The sequence below is a fragment of the Bubalus bubalis genome, chromosome 3 (genome assembly GCF_019923935.1).
Source record: "Bubalus bubalis isolate 160015118507 breed Murrah chromosome 3, NDDB_SH_1, whole genome shotgun sequence".
Lineage (NCBI taxonomy): Eukaryota > Metazoa > Chordata > Mammalia > Artiodactyla > Bovidae > Bubalus > Bubalus bubalis.
The window spans coordinates 5,965,283-5,978,000 of NC_059159.1; the positions used below are offsets into that span (position 1 = coordinate 5,965,283).

The 12,718-nt window shown below is 50.9% G+C and overlaps 2 long non-coding RNA genes across 3 annotated transcripts; one reads left to right on the forward strand and one right to left on the reverse strand.

The window, feature by feature from the left end:
* Positions 1-4,812: 4,812 nt before the first annotated feature.
* Positions 4,813-6,833, reverse strand: LOC123465543. The gene is made up of 3 exons (XR_006640738.1): positions 6,744-6,833; positions 6,429-6,605; positions 4,813-5,170 (listed from the first exon to the last, which is right to left on the reverse strand). It is a non-coding gene; the product is annotated as an uncharacterized LOC123465543 (long non-coding RNA).
* A 236-nt stretch (positions 6,834-7,069) lies between these two features.
* On the forward strand, positions 7,070-11,192 carry LOC123332504. 2 transcript variants are annotated; one of them, XR_006549280.2, is made up of 3 exons: positions 7,070-7,171; positions 7,954-8,109; positions 10,257-11,192. It is a non-coding gene; the product is annotated as an uncharacterized LOC123332504 (long non-coding RNA). The 2 variants fall into 2 exon arrangements; XR_006549279.2 differs by lacking the exon at positions 7,070-7,171 and having other exon boundaries at positions 7,190-8,109.
* Positions 11,193-12,718: the final 1,526 nt, after the last annotated feature.

Here is a 12,718-nt window from a genome sequence, read left to right on the forward strand (position 1 = left end):
TGGTTGGATCTCCTTGCAGTCCAAGGGACTCTCAAGAGTCTTCTCCAACACCACAGTTCAAAAGCATCAATTCTTTGGCGTTCAGCTCTCTTCATAGTCCAACTCTCACATCCATACGTGACTACTGGAAAAACCAAAGAGATTAGAGATGGATTTAGGAAGAAACGGCACATCTGAACATCAACCTGCTGACCCTCCTCAGTGATAGAGAGACCATCACTTTCACAGCAGAGATGCAGAGAGGAGTGAGACATCGGGGAAATACGGTCACTTTGAATACCTGTATCACCCTCCCTCTTTCTTCAAGCTCTCTGGAACCTCTGGGAAGCTCCTAGAAAAGGCCTGGTATTGGTGCACATGTAACGGCAGCGACTCAATCATATATAAGCATTTATATAGTCAGTATGTGTACACAGCCTCGCTGTACACAAAGCACTGGGCCCCTCAGCGAGCATACAGGCTGGCATATAGTAGGTGCTTAACCAGTAAGGTGGTTTCGAGAATCATGGGTGTGGGGCGGGGGCCCACTGAGGTGGGTGCCCAGTTGACCCTGTCTCCACCCAGTGATGGGCTGTCCTTGTACTGGACCGCGTGTGTTAAAGCTCCCTGAGAGCAGGGCCCTCGTCTGCTTCACCCGCATTTCCCTACTGTTTCGTGCAGCATTCGCCCCCGCTGGGTGGTGAATAAACACCTGTTGGCAGGTATTTAAAACCACACGCCTGCCATGATGAGGAGCAGATCTTCAAAGCCAAAAATGACAACAACCTGCCCGGTGAGGACGCACACACCCAAGCGGAGACCGACGGGATGCTTTCAATAAGGTCGGTCCTGGGAGGTGGGGTCCTTGGACCACCAGAGCAGCACAGACCCACCCGCCTGTCTGACCTTTCCATGACTTTCTGGCAGCGCTATTTTTCAGGGGGGAGAAATAAGAAGACCCAGAGAGAAATTCAGCATCTTTGAAATGAACTTACTTACAAAACAAAAACAGACCCAAAAACCTAGAGAATGAAACTATGGTTGCCGGGGGGAAGAAGCGGTGGGGGAGATAGTTAGGGATTTGGAGATGGACATGGACGCGTGGCTCTATTTAAAATGGATAACCAGCAAGGTTGTACTGTATGACACAGGGTATCTGCTCCATGTTATGTGGCAGGCTGGAGGGATGGGAGGGGAGTTTGGGGAGAATGGATACATGGATATGTATTGACCGAGTCCCTTTGCTGTCCACTGGCAACTATCACAACATTGTTAACAGACTATTCTCCGATATAAAACAAAAAGTTAAAAGGGTAAAAAGAAAGAAAGAAAGAAAGAAAGAAGTTCAGTGACTGCATCAAGTCACAAAAAAATATCGTATTTCAAGAATTACTAACTCCCAGCTTCATGCTTTAATATGTCTCTTTCTTCATTTTAAAAAAAAAAAAAAGTAAGATAAGAGAAAATCTGCTCAAAAGGCAAGAAATTTCCCCATAATGTTCAGATTGCCAGGGGACACATTGGAAGCTGGGAGCAGGGTCAGAGGGACCCTCTAGGCTGTAGAGCAGGGGTCAGCAAACGTTTTCTGTAAAGGGCCAGATAGTTAGTGTTTTCAGCCCCACATAGCCTCCCGTCTCTGTCACAAGAATTCATCTCTGCCCCTGTGTGGTGAAAACAGCCCTCGACACCATATAAATGAATGAACAGGGCTGTGTTACTAATAGAACTTCATTTATAGACACAAATTTGAATTTGGCATCATTTTCATGTGTCACAAAATAGTATTCTCTTGACTTCTTTCAACTATTTGAAAATGTAAGTATAACTGTGAGCCAGAAGACTGTAAAAAACAAATGACTGGCTGGATGTGACCAGCTGACCCCTGAGTGTCCTACCAGGGCCTCCGATTCTTTCATCTCACACCCTCACCTCACTCTTTGGAAATGAAACATTAGGCCATTGGAAAGCGTTTCTTGCCCTACAGGCTCATGCATGTGTCCATGCTCAGTCACTCAGTCATGTCCAAGTCTTGGCGACCCCGTGGACCGCAGTCCACCAAGCTCTAGAGGTTCATGTTGTTCAGTCGCTAAGTTGTGTCTGACTCTTTCCAACTGCATGAATTGCAGCACGTCAGGCTTCCCTGCCCGTCACCATCTCCCAGAGCTGGCTCAAACTCATGCCCATTGAGCCAGTAATGCCATCCTCTTATCCTCTGTCGCCCCCTTCTACGCTTGCCCTCAATCTTTCTCAGCATCAGGGTCTTTTCCAATAAGTTGGCTCTTTACATCAGGTAACCAAAGTATTGGAGCTTTAGTTTCAGCATCAGTCCTTCCAATGAATATTCAAGGTTGATCTTCTTTAGGATTGACTGGTTTGACCTCCTGGCTAAGGGGACTCTCAAGAGTCTTCTCCAGCACCACAATTTGAAAGCATCAATTCTTCAGTTCTCCAGCCTTCATTATGGTCCAACTCTCACATCTGTGCATGACTATTGGAAAAGCCATAGCTTTGACTATATGGACCTTTGTCATGATGTGATATCTCTGCTTTTTAATATGCTGCCTAGGTTTGTCATAGCTTTTCTTCCAAGAAGCAAGAGTCTTTTAATTTCGTGGCTGCAACTACCAGCCATAGTGATTTTGGAGCCCCCCAAAATAAAATCTGTCATTGTTTCCACTTTTTCCCCATCTATTTGCCATAATTGTGATGGGACCGGATGCCATGATCTTAGTTTTGGGAATGTTGAGGTACAAGTAAAGCAGTGCCCTTTCTATGTAGCGGCTGGATTGGCTTGCCACCTAAGAACTTGGAGACTGGCTTGTTCTGCCACTCAAAGGGGTGGACGGCCAGAAATCAAGATGGAAATATGTCTTCTAATCTAGGGTCCCCAACCTTCAGGATCTAGTGCCTGGTGATCTGAGGTGGACCTGATGTTCTAAGAATAAAGTTTGTAGTAGACGTAGTGTACTTGATTCATCCCCAAACCATTTCCCACTCCCAGTCTGTGAAAAACTGTCTTTTACAAAACCGGTCCCTGGGCCATAAAGGACAGAGTAATCCACCTAACTCCTGACCCCAGGCACCACTGTATGGCTCCCCCAGCTTGGGTCTAACTTGTAAGAAAGTATGTGGGTGCCTCAGCCATACCATGGCTCTCTCTTCCAAGAGTCCGGAAACCCTCTAGACACAGCTTTAGAACTTTCCAGCGCATTGTGTGGGATTTGGCCTTGGTAAATTTAACTCAGGGGAGCACTGAAGGTCTACCCTTTCTATCGTGACAGAAATAAATGAGGAGCTGGCACTCCCAGAATAAAACAAAAGAAGTCCTAATTTCCGTCGTAGAATAAAAAAGAACCATTGGGAAGCCTAAAGCTTGTAAAAAGTAAAAAAAAATCTGAACAGCATGCGTGGGTTGTCTGGAGAACACTGCTCTCTGCTCCCCTGACTGAATATGCTGCTTCTAGAAGCCGGAGACATCATCAGAGGCCTCAGGGCTTGGGGAGGATTTGGTTGGACCTAAAAGAAGCTAGACCAAGGGGGAAGATAACTTAAGCAAAACCTGAAAACACACAGACATGAATTCTCAACAGCTGCTTTCATTCATTCATGTGATATTTATTTCCTCCTTATCCTGTTCCCAGAGCTAAACGAGGTGCTGAGAAAGTCAACCTGAATGACACCAAGTGCCTGCCTGTGAGGAGCCCGGGGGTGGGTCAGGCTGGAGGGTACCAGTTGAAAAGGGATCTTAGGAGCAGAAAGAGTTGGCAGGCTTCAGGACAGGCGTGCTCAAAGGGCGCAGCCCACAGAGCCACTGCCCCCTTGCGGACACCTGGGGATGTGCAAACTTCTGGAGTCTGGAGTGTCTGGCAGACACCAGGGAGACTGAGTACTGATGCTCAGTGGGACCTGGGGGGCTGTCCCACCTCCGCAACAAACCCAATCCCAGGAAAGGCACAGCCCTGAGCCACTGAGATCAAGGACACCGTTAAACTTCACCTGCCTGATCTTCTGTCTCTCTTCCTGCTCAGAAACTCTCCACCCTGCCCTGCTCTGCGAAGGGAGCTGCCCAAGGGAGGTACCAGCAGGAAGTCCAGGGAACCAGGTAGGGAGATCAAAGGGAAAAGCCAATCAAAGGCATAGAATCTCTGCTCCCACATGCTCCCTCCCACCGGGTCAGCACCCTGTCGCTGGCATTGATGGTTTCATTTTTCTGGAAAGGAAAAGAACAAACACAGTAGATAATTGTAGTGGAACGGCCGATAAGTAACGTTTGGTCTCCTCTTTACAACCATTCCCTAGGGCCCCATTATGGTAATTTTTCTTCTATAACTGGCAAATTGTATAACGAGTCAGATGATAAACCAGCAAGCAAGGCAGAAATTTGCATTTTAATACAAGTGCCTTATCACTCCCCCAGCCCCCATCTCGGGGAGGTCAAGGCCTCACTGATCCTGGGTCCTCCTGGTGCCCTGCCCTCCTGGATCCCTTCTCGAATTCTGAGTAAATGAGTCTGGAGCGCTCAATACATGCAATTTCTCTGCTTTCTCCAGATATTATGTGGCAGAGAGATGAAGACCCAGGTCCCTGGAGGCAGCCAGTCTGGCCCTCCCCCAGTTCCATGCAAGGAATAAATGTCCTTGGGCACAATCCTGCAGCGTGCCTCAGTTTTCCTTTCTGAAAAATGGGGATGGTTATGCCACTTACCAGGTGGTACTAGTGGTAAAGAACCCGCCAGTGCAGGAGATCTAAGAGATGTGGGTTCAATCCCTGGGTCAGGAAGATCCCCTGGAGGAGAGCATGGCAACCCACTCCAGTATTCTTGCCTGGAGAATCCCATTGACAGAGGAGCCTGGCGGGCCAAAGTCCACAGAGTTGCAGAGTCAGACACGACTGAAGCAACTTAGCACAGGCGCTCATCCCACTTACACTATAGGGTTTTTTTAAATGTGTGCCTGACACAGACCAAATGCTTGATAAGTGTTATTCATGATATTGTGTTGGTGATGATGGTGATGAGCTCTGGGAAGCCCCAAGGGTGCTGAGGATAGTGATTCCTAGTTGAGATTGTAGTTATCACATCAGTTGCTGTGACCTTTGCCCTCACCTGTGCTCTTCTGCCTCACCCTCAACACCGCATCCTCAGACCACAGTTCTGCCTCTATAATCAGGGTTCAAGGGTCCTCGAAAGGATCTGGAATGAAACTGGCCATAGGTTATAAAAGATCTCCTCTTTCTTTTTTTCTCTCTCTTGCACACACACCCACACACAGCATCACCATTACCAAGGCTTCTGCTATGCCATATGGCCACACCCTGGGTAAGCCTACTTTTGGGAATTCTAGAACCGTTCACCCCTGCAAAGAGGTGACTTAATCTCTGGACCTCTGAGTCCCAGGTTTGACCTCTAAACTCTGCTCGGTCACCTCTAGCCGTGTAACTCTGGGGAAGCAAGCTCCTTTCTCTGTCTGTAAAGTGCAGGTAACAGCATCTACTCTTTTGAGCACTGAACGGGTTAACAGATGCTTGTGCCTGACGCCTGCCAAACACCAGTTGAATGTACCAATTAGTTGACTCCAAAGGGCACTCACAATCTCGGCCAGCTTTTATGGCATGGGGGTTCCACTTGGCAGGGACGGTCCGTCCTTTCAAGCTCAAGAGAAACCAGAAAATCCTGCCAAAAACCAGGGATTATTATTTGAGCTCCAGGAGCGAGGGCTCTGGGGACTCGGCTCGTCCTATTGTTTGAATTTATAGACGTGGCCCTCTGGCAGCCAGGAGGATGGAAAATGCTGTTATCGAAGCGGATTTGGGGAGGATTATTCTTAGAATTTCATTCAACCCCTTGAGACCATTGGCAATTCCAAACTAGAACAGGGAATGGAGTTAGTTCTGTATCATGATGGAGTTTTTGTCCACCTCGCGTGGTGGAGGTGGGAGAGGATGCTTTTCCTACACAGAATGAGTCACAGACCACAGTGAGGGCTTTGGTGGTGATGTCATAGCTAAGATCATTTATCCATTCATTCATTCATCCATCCATTCATTCTATACATGTGTATTGATCTCCTACTCAGGTATGATCTAAATCCTTAAGATACATTAGTGATCAGGCTTCCCTGGTGGCTCAGTGGTAAAGACTCTGCCTGCCAATGCAGGAGACTTGGGTTCAACCCCTGATCTGGGAAGATCCCACACCCCACGGAGCAGCTAAGCCTGCGTACCACAGCTACGAAGCCTGTGCTCTACAGCCTGGGAGCCACTGAGTCCACACGCTGCAACTCCCGAAGCCCGCATGTGCTAGAGCCTGTCCTCTGCTTCTAAAGAGTGGCTCCCACTGGCCTCAACTAGAGAATAGCCTGCTCAGCAACAAGACCAGCACAGCCAAAAAGGAATTTATATAATTATTTTTTTAATGTGTGTTAGGGGTCAAAGCAGACAAAATTCCTCACCTTCATGTAGCTTGTGTTTTAGTGTGGGGAGATACTCTCCATAACACAGGTCCAGGAGAGTCAGATGGTGGACTTGGAGAAGGCCCCAGGAGAACCAGGAAGGCTCCACGGTGGGATCCCAATCCCCACCTCTGGCTGGACTAACCAGAGGATTGGGAAGATGTCAGTTGCTAGAGGCTGGGAGGTGACAAGTGACATCCACGTCAGTCCGATCCATGTGTGTGGATCCCAGCAGCTAACACCACCCCAGAGTAATATGAGGTGGAACAGAAAATGCCTTCTAATTGATTGACAGCTCAGAGGACCAAGTCTCACCCGGCCTCCTCCTCTGGACCAGGAGGGCCCCCGACTTCAACAACAAAGAAGAGATGAACAACCTTCTCCCAGAACATCATTAGGTTGAGTTTTTACTCATTCAATCAACATTTGTGGGGCTGAGTGCAGTGCGGCCGTAAAGGTGGATGAGGTATGACTCCTGTCATTAAAAAGCTTGCCAACTCAGAGATGATATAAGATATGCAGGTAGATAACTTGGATTAAGGAGGAAAAATTGATGGGTACCCCCGACAAAGTATAGAGAAAGTGTTCCGAGAATCCCAAGGAGGGAGATGACTTCCTGCTTGGGCAGGGAGGAGGGGATGGAGGGGAGGTGGAAGGGAAGTTATTGAGGCAACATGGAGGAGGTGGTGTTGGAGTCGAACCTTGAAAAGACCCGAGGAGAGGTGTCCTGGTGTGGCGCCTGGGTGAGCAAGGTGGGCGGGAAATGGGTGACTGGCGGGGGCGAGGCGGGGTGTGGAGGGCCGCAGTGCTGGGAGCCAGGAGGGCGGGAGAGGTGAAGTCAGACGGGCCTGGCCTGGGATGGTTGAGCAGCTGGGACCGGTTCTCTAAGCTCATGCCGCCCCCACTGCTGCCTCCCTCTGCACTCAGGTGCAAACAGTACGGGCTGTGTTTAGAAGCTTCCAAAGATGAGGACGAGGAGGGCTTGTCAATTGTGTCTTATTCTGAGAACCTGAGAAGCCCAAGCTTTCCGAGCTGGGAAAGATAGTAAAGACGACCCCTCCCACCTGTTGCCGCAACCTTGTCTGCTCCAGCATCCTCTGCTTCCGCCTCTGCCTGCCAGCCCAGACCCACCTGCCCATCCTCACCCCGGCTCCACACCTGGGCCAGCTGTGGCCAGGCGCAGGCGTCCTGCTCAGCTCCCTGGGTCTGCAGGGCTGAGATGAGCATTTCCATCGCAGCCACAAATCGCCCCGCCCTCCTGAGCCCAGCCTGATGACTTCCTGCAGTGGCTGGGTTCACATATTCAGCGCCCACACACCCTCCGGGGACCAAGGGGAGGGAGGGAACCGGTGGGAGTGGGGAGCAGCATCTTCTGGTTTGCTGGGGAGGGGGCTCTCCTCCTTGCCCTTTCCTCCCGCACTTTGAGAGCACCCAGAAGAGCCCTAAGAGCCTCCGTTTTCCTCCTGCCTCTCTGAGAGGGGAGACACGTGGCTGAAAGGCTAGAAAAACATCCCAACCCTTCCAGGAACAAACATGAGGGCCTGGTCCTGATGCGAGGGCCAGAGCCTCTTGGAGCTGGGGATCTGGAAGCTGCGTGGGAGGAGGGAGTGGAGAGGAAGGAGCGGAAACCTGCGCGCAAGCGAATCCCGTTCACACACTTCTCTCAAATTCTCTTGTCAAGGTGAGACAAACTGCTCTTTGAGAAATCCGACTGGGGAGACAGACATTAGTAACAGTGCCTCCTGAAAACGGGGAGGGGAGCCCACACTAAATAATCGAAGGTCTTTGAAAGCTTGTGCGGAGAGACGCGATGCTCTCTGCTGTGCCGAGGAAAGGTTAATAAACCCCGGTGACACAGGGCAGCGTGGAGGACCTGCAGTGCTCTGGGCCACTTCCTGGAAGGACGCATGCGCTCCGACTCACGCCCAAGGCCAGAGCATCTCGCAGGCTTGGTTTCTCCCAGGTCTCCTCCTCTGTCTGCCAGCCCCAGAAAATGCTTGAAACAGGTCCAAGGACACAGGAGGAAGACACAGGGGGACATCCAAGACTCGCTGAAGCAGAAGGCCAGGCATTGATCCTCCCAACTTTTCTCACTCGGCCACAGAAAGGATGGAACACAGCCTCTCTCTCTGCTGTTCCTTTTGGCTCCCCAGACGGTACAGCAGCAAAGAACGCCCCTGACGGTGCAGGAGACGCAGGCGACTTGGGTTTGATCCCTGAGTCGGGAAGATCCCCTAGAGTAGGAAGTGGCAACCCACTCCAGTATTCTCGCCTGGGAAATCCCAGGCGGGCTATAGGCCATGGGGTCGCAAAGAGTTGGACACGACTGAGCGACTGAGCACACACGCAGAGGTGAAAAGAGGAAGGGGAGGAGGGGGTCGCAAGCCCCCGGACTCCTCCTGGGTATCTGACCCCCAAGGTGGAACCCCCATTGAGATGGAGCCCCCTGGGAAGGACTACCTCTCACCACGGCCCCATCTTCCCTCACAATGACGTCCAGTCATGAGACCCACAAACAACCGTAAGAGTGAGTGGCACCGTGGTCCGCCTCCCAGGGGAGCTTGGGCACCGAGAGGTGTGCACCCAGTGTGCCCTCTGGTAGTTGGGGGAGCTGGCACCGGGGGGAAGGAAGCCCAGTAGTGAACCGAGAACGTCCAGATGTGCCGTTTGCCTCCTGGGGACCCTACTTCCACTGACAGTCTGTACACTGGCTTCATCTTGCCTCAGCCCAGAGCTGCCAGCACTTGGCAGCCAGAAACCCAGGCCGTCTCTGGATGCTACCAGCTGCTTTGATCTCCCTGGCTAGTGCCTGGCAGCAGCAGTTTATTACCACCTAAACACTGCATCCGGAATCTGACAGAGAAACAAGCACTTGGGTGTCACCCAAATGCAGCACGAACACAGACTCGCTGACATTTCCATCTGCCCCTCCGTCCCGAGAGCCCCTCTGTGCCACCAAAGCCACAGGCAGAAAAGTAGGTCACCCTGCTCTGTGCGGGGACCGGGCAGATGTTTACCAGATGCTCAGCTACCTGCTTTGCGGATTCTGTAGGGGGTGTGATAAATAAGGGAGGGCAATCCTTTGCCTAACTCCCAACAAACTGCAGCTGGGAAATGGGAATATGCTTGGGTCTTAGCCAATGATTCTCAACCCTGTCCATGAGTAAGAATCTCTGAACGAACTCTGTTTCAGAAAGAAACAAACAGCAACAACAACAAAAAAAACACTAAAAGTCTGGGTCCCACCTAAGACCAATCAATTCAGAATCTCTGGGGGGGAAGGTTGAAACATCAGTGACAGTAAAAGCTTCCCAGGTGTTCTAAGCATGTGCACTCACGGTGAGCACCTCCTGGTCCAGGCAGAGGGGAGACGGCCCTTCCCTTGGGGACCCTCACCCGGGAGAAATCTCGGGGAGGAAGGAGACAGGACTTTCTTGCTTGTGTCTACTTCCTCTGCCTCCAACAAGAAGTGCCCTCCACTGGGACCTCCTCCTTCCTCTCCACTTACCTGCACTTGACTGACTCTTCAAAACCCAGTGGACACTGACGTCACCAAATGTAAAAGAAAGAGCCAATGGGAATTTGCTGCATGTCTCAGGGAACTCAAACTGGGGCTCTGCAACAACCTAGAGGGGTGGAATAGGGAGGGAGGCGGGAGGGAGGTTCAAGAGGGAGGGGACATATGTATACCTATGGCTGATTCACACTGATGTTTGGCAGACACCAACAAAATTCTGTAAAGCAATTATCTTTTAATTTAAAAATAAGTAAATTTTTTAAATACATAGAAAAAAAAAATACAACCAGTTTCATTTCCTCTTCCTGTAGGCCTGCAGCACGTGGTGTGAACCTGGTCACCAGGAACCACACATCTTGTCCATTGGGCTTTCTGCACTATCTCATTGCCCCGGCTGAACCCTGAGCTCCCACTGCAAGTCTCTGTCCCCGACGCCTGTGACTCTTGAAGTGTCATCTCCCAACTCTGTCCTTGTCACCTGGGCACTTGTTAGAAATGCAAATTGTGACTCTCCTCCAAACGTACTGGATTAGAAGCCCCAGTGCAGTGGGGGCGGGGAGAGACCAGCAACCCATGTTTTAACAAGTCCTCTGGGTGAGGCAGAATCACCACTCTGGGCTCTAGACCCTGGCTACTCAAACTGTGGTCCCAGAGCCCAGGGAGGGCCAAGGCAGAATCTCAAGCCCCATCCCAGACACCCTGAATGGGATTCTGCTTGACGTCCAGAGGACACGAATGTGCAGTAAACCTCGAGAGCTGCTGATGAAGGCAGCATCCCTCTGGAGTGCCTCACCTGGCTCATGGGAAAGCAACACCGGGGACTTTCCTTGTGGTTCAGTGGTTAAGACTCTGTACTTCCACCGCAGTGGGTGTGAGTTCGATCCCTGGTTGAGGAACTAAGATCCCACATGCTATGTTGTGTAGCCAAAAATAAATAAAAATTGTAAAAAGGAAAAAAAAAAAAGCAACCCCATTCCCTTGTCACAAGGACCTTATTCCTCAGTCCTGTTCAGAAGATCTCAGCCTCGATCACAAGCTGCAGGTGCTGGGGACCCACAGAGAGAATCTAGAGAGGTTATCAGAAACACAAACAGCCTCACCTCTATCCCTGAGAAAGACAGAGCTGAGACGTGGCTCCTTGATTGCTGTATCTGGTCCTTGCATCCTGGCCCCTTTCCCCGAATGTGAGTGAGCCCCTTGACGCTGTCCGGATGGTCGGCTTGCCTTCAAGGGGCTGCCTCCCTGGAGGAGGGCTGATTGCTCCAAGGTTGTCGTCTTAGTCAAGCCAAGCCCCCTTAGCCCATCTCCGGCAGCCTTGCCCCATTTGACATTCCTCAGCCACGTGTGCCTGCTAAGTCACTCAGTCCTGTCTGACTCTTTTTGACCCCATGGACTGTAGCCCGCCAATCTCCTCTGTCCATGGGATTCTCCAGGCAAGAATACTGGAGTGGGCTGCCCTGCCCAGGAGGGGATCTTCCCTCCCCAGGGATGGAATCTGTGTTTCTTACGTCTCCTGCATCGGCAGGCAGGTTCTTTATCGCTAGTGCCACCAGGAGGCCCATTCCCCAGCCATGCTCCCCTTAAATGCGCTGGAGGGGAATGGCATCAGACTGTAGTTCCAGGAGTGGGACTCAGCCGGGAGAGGCAGAGACCAGAAGGGAGGACAAGAGGTGTCATGGGACCGCTGCAGACTCCCAACCCACTGCTCATCCATTCCTTCCCACGAATCCCGAGTGCCCACCATGTGCATGCCTGGTACATCCCCCGGCTTCTCGGTCACATCAAAGGTTGTTCAAAATGTATCCAATATGAGATTGATATTGAAATGCCAGTTTCCCCTGACAGGTTATAAATAACTGCTTTGAGTCCAATTTTGAGGTTTTGATTTTTTAAAAAAAATTAGTAAGCGCTCATGCATTCATCTGTGATTGAATCCAAGACACTTTTTCCCTCCTCCCTTGAAACCCATCGTCAAAGGCCATTACTACTCTGCCTGCTCAGAGAATATTGTGTATGGAGCTTTAATGTCCCCTGGGGAAGTAAGACCATTCTAGGAAGAAGGAAAAAAAAAAAAAGATGTATTTCCATCTCTGTTCCAATATGCACAACCTAATTAAGATTTTATAAACATTCAACCAACAGGAAAACACACACACACACACACACATTCACGGACACCTAAATTAGCAAGGCAAATATAGTCTAGATGAAGTAGCTTTCTTGCCTGATTCCGTCCAGTTTTAATTAGGTGTCTGTCACGGGGACAGTGTCACACAGAGAGACTGTCTCATTTTGAGTCTTCAGTCTGAGCTTGGGGTTGTGGGTCCCCCATGCTTGCCCTTTGTCCTGGGCATCCCAGCGTGGTCTCCTTTGAGCCTCCTCCCTCCTCATCACCCTCACCCCTTGCCTGCTTGTCCGGCTCAGGGAAGACAGAGAAGGAACTTGTCTCCCAACCGGCCGTGTTCCAGGGGCCTTCCTGTGGCACCGACTCACCAGGGGCAGCTCCGTTGTGGACATGACCTTGGCAGAGCCACACCTGCGAGACTGCCCGGTGGCAGTGGGGTCTTGCCAAACCATGCTGGACGCCAGCCCTGGGGACAGGAAGCACAGGCTCCCCCGTCGCCCCAAATGCCAGCAGGGCATCCTCTCTGCACCCCAAGGTGCCGTCTTGGTTGGGGGGGGGGTTGCTCTTGGACCTGCTGATGTCTGCTCTCCCATCCCTACTGCCATGCCATCCGGCTGGAAGAAAATCCAGGAGATAATTAGCTTTCTC